At 39.8% G+C, this 4,132-nt stretch overlaps 1 non-coding gene across 1 annotated transcript; it reads left to right on the top strand.

Annotated features, from left to right (window-relative positions):
* The first annotated feature begins 1,376 nt into the window (after positions 1-1,376).
* Positions 1,377-1,479, top strand: LOC143381712 (U6 spliceosomal RNA). The gene has a single exon (XR_013088879.1). It is a non-coding gene; the product is annotated as a U6 spliceosomal RNA (small nuclear RNA).
* Positions 1,480-4,132: the final 2,653 nt, after the last annotated feature.

The raw sequence follows: 4,132 nt of genomic DNA, 5'->3' as shown, positions 1-4,132 counted from the left end.
TCATCTGCTCTACAAAAACAGCTGAGAAATAAAGGTGGCTAACAAATGGAAATAGAAAATTAGACAATAATAAAAGATATCACATAGATTTTAAAACAGAATGACACATGAGGTACCTTAGGTGGGAATGGAAGCCTTAAAAGAAAATAACAACTTAATTTGAAGAGTCAAAGGCTGAGTATATTCCAACTTCTAGTTGCAGAAATTAAGAGACTCAGTATAGAAGAAAAATGCAGTTATTCTTTAAATAAAACAAAATTCAGGGTTATTTTAGTTTGGGAGAAAGTGAAAGTTAGCTTCCATATAATTTTAAAAGGTTTCTAGTTATTCATTAATCAGAAAACCTAATGGGTAAATTCTAGTATTTTGTCTAAAGATGCCTGTAGACAGTGTGAACCCAGTTTCTGGTTTTGTAGCTTCTAGTGTACAGGTGAAATGCACCTTGTAAGAGATAGTTGGAGTTGCAGCTGTCTCGCAGGGATAGGTGGAATGATGTTTAAATTATTATTTTTTTAATTCTTAAAGCTAATTAAACATAAGTAACTGAAAGGGCTGATGGTACTTACACGCACCCTCTAGCTGACCTGGACCAAATCTTGTTTATAATAATATGTGAAGAAGAGAATATTTATCTTTAACAAATCCTAAGTTAAATCTAGTCTGTAAAAGGTAGTTTATAAATGTTTTGTTCCACTGTGTGAGATCACAATAAACAGATAAATAAGTAGACTCTTGAAAGATGTTGAAAAATTTCAAGGTGGTTTATAATGAAAAGAATGAATAGAAATGTGTAAGGACATTTTGCTGATTGTTTGGTGCTGTTATAATGATGGATTTACTATTGGCATTTAGTGGGCAACATTTAGAGAGTAAGCAACCTAATTGTTTGTAAGAACTCTACACAATTAATTTTCTCACCTCAATGCCAATAGCGTCCCTACTGAAAAATACTGATTTAAGAAAACGTCCTGGACCAAAGAAATACTTCAACTATTCATTTTAATCAGATCATAATGGAAGATCATCTCCCAAAGACCAACACAGAAAATTTCTTCTTTATCTAGGTGTTTAGGGGTTCAGACATGAGGAAAGGGAAAAAAAATAAAGGACATCTAATGAATATCCACTGGACATATATAGGATGTCTTGTCCACATTGCACACTCATTTGTTCAGAAACTTTATGAGTAAAGGGACATTACCCACTTTGCTGACAAGAAAACTGAACCCAGAAAAGGAAATAATTTGCCCAAGGGCACAGAATTAATAAGCAGCATATCCCATGGGATAATAGGGCAAGAACAAGGAACACATTTCTTGACACCTCCCTATTCTTTTTCACTGAGAGCAGCCCCACTTTATGTACTGTATTTCTGTGTTTGTTTTAGCAGGACATATACTAAAATTGGAATGACACAGAAATTAGCAATGGCCCCTGTGCAAGGATAAAGAGCAAATTCATGAAACAGTTCTTATTTTCAAATCAGAAAACAAATCCATGCACAATGGCCTCACAAAGCAAAATACCTGAAAATAAAGCTTACCAAGGAGGTGAAAGATTTTCACAATGAAAACTATATATTACCGAGGAAATAATTTGAAGGAGACACTAGAAAATAGAAAAATCTCCCTTACTCTTGAATAAACAAAAATTAATGTTGTCAAAATGACCATATTGCCAAAATCATTCTACAAATTCAATGCAATCTCCATCCAAATACTTATGAAATTCTTTACAGAACTAGAAAAATCGTCCTTAAATTCTTATAAAAGAGTAAAAGACCCAGAATAGCCAAAGCATTTTTGACCTATAAGAGTGATGCTAGAGGCATCACCATACCCAATCTCAAATTTACTACAGAGGTATTATATGCCATCAGATTGGCATAAAAGCAAACATGGAGATGAATGGAGTAGAACAGAAGACATAGAGGCAAATCAACATAGATACAATCATCAGATTCCCCAACAGAAGGGCCAAAACCATATGTTGGAGAAAAGATAGCCTTTTCAATAAATACTGATGTGAAAACTGGATATACATATGTAGAAGAATTAAACTAGATCACTATCTCTCATGTTGCACAAAAATCAATTCAAAGTGGATTAAACACCTAGCAATTAGAAACACTGCAACTGCTAGAAGAAAATATTTTCTACATTGCACAGTTCCAACATATTGGTGAAGGTGCCAACTTCCTTAACAAGACATCTAAACCTCAAGAAATAAAACTCAGGAGGGATCCAAAATGGCGGCTGGCAGAGAGGCTGCGCTTTTAATGCACTCCCAGTGATGGGGTCATAAAGTCGTAAGGATAACTCTTAGATTCTACCAATGGAGATTCTCCTAGCAAAATTCCACTGAAGAGAGACCGCCCGGGAGCTACTAGGATTTTTTGAAGCGTCTGTGTGACCCGGACGAGCGGGACCCTGCCAGAGACGCGGAGTTCCAAATCCACCAGCCACAGTCCGTGCACCGCGGGCACAGCTGCAGATCCGTCCACCCGCCCGCAGCCAAAGTGACTGGGTCCTGCTAGACGCCGAGACACAGCTTGGCAGGAAGAAGTCTTTAGCCAAGCCTCCACAAGCCAGGAGCTGAGGCGAACCGGGCCGGACCAGTCCCACCCCTCCCCTCGGACATTCCGGCAAGGAGCCTGGGGCCTGCCATAGCAGAGAGGTGACGTCATCGGAGTTCAGCTGGCGGAATTCGTTCCCAGCAGAATCCACTTTAGCAGGTGAGTGACTCCCCATACTGATACAAGCAGCCAGGAAACTTCATTGACTTCTCAGGGGTCATGTCCGTAGGGAAGCAGAGGGGATCCCAGACTCCCAGCCCCACATATCACCAGTGGTGAACCCCAAGGTCTTAGCCACCAGTTTACCACAGCACTGGGGCTTAAAAGGGACACGCGGTGGGGCTGCAAGTGTAACTAGATCTTGGGGGAGTCACTTCTGGGGAACAGGACCTGGCTGGCAGGCTGGCAGGAGGAAGGGGGTTAAGAGCTGGAGAAGTGAAATGGCTCTGGACTGACAAGTCTGAGAGACCCCCAGGAGACGCCCTACAGAGATAGCTCTCGGCAGGTAGAGAGCCGTCGCTCCGCTTGGAGGGCACAGCACCGCCTACTGGAAGAGAGGAAGGTGGATCTCTAAGACTTTAATTTTTTGTTGTTGTTGTTGTTGTTGCTGTTGTCGATATTTTTTTTCTCTTCTTCTTCTCTCCCTGTTCCTTTCTCCCCTTTTCCTTCTCTCTTTCTATCCCATTTCAAGTTTTATTGTTCTTTTCATTCCCCTCTAATCTATCTCTCCCTCTATCCTTTTTTCTTTTTAACAGCACCTTCATTCCCCTAACCCCCAACTCTCATCCCAAGCATTACATCTTCCATTGCGTGTAATTGTCTAAATGCAAATAGGTGAATGTCTCGAGGCTGTCTATAAGACTTCTAAATACCTAGCTACTACCAACACCCTGATCCAATTGCCTGGTAGTATCCATGTTCAGTGGAGCAATCTTCTAAAGTAGCCAAGACATACTAACCATCGTACCACCAGAGCACCCAACCTAAACATATAGTCCTAAGAACAAACAGCAAAACATTATATGCATACAGAACCTAGAAGCCTTATATGAATTGAATGAATCAGCTTTAAAGTACAACAAAGCCCAACATTTCTAGGCATAATCTCCCACCACAAAAGAGAGACAACAGAGATATACAAAGCCAAAACAAATGTATAGGAGAAAGCAGTTACTAAGCAGTCAAACAGAGCTGGAAAGCAACGTGAACAATATGAAAAAACAAGGGAAAAAAGGGTTACAAACAATGCAGGACAACCTAAATATACAGGAGGACCTAGAAGAATCAGAAACATGGACAGGGAAAGAAATCAAGGCATACCTAATTCAGATGGAACGGAATATTAGAGAAGACATGAGACAGCAAATCCAAGCACTGAAAGTATATTTTGAAGAGGAACTAACCACACAAATTCAATCAGCAAATAATGAGCTTTATCAGGAGATAGAGGTGTTAAAAAAATCAAGCTGCAATCATAGAAATGCAAGAAACTGTAAATCAGATTAAAAGCGCTAATGAGAATATTACAAACAGACTAGATCAAGTAGAAGTCAGAAC

The sequence above is a fragment of the Callospermophilus lateralis genome, chromosome 15 (genome assembly GCF_048772815.1).
Source record: "Callospermophilus lateralis isolate mCalLat2 chromosome 15, mCalLat2.hap1, whole genome shotgun sequence".
Classification (NCBI taxonomy): domain Eukaryota; kingdom Metazoa; phylum Chordata; class Mammalia; order Rodentia; family Sciuridae; genus Callospermophilus; species Callospermophilus lateralis.
This window is presented reverse-complemented; position numbering and strand designations above follow the sequence as displayed.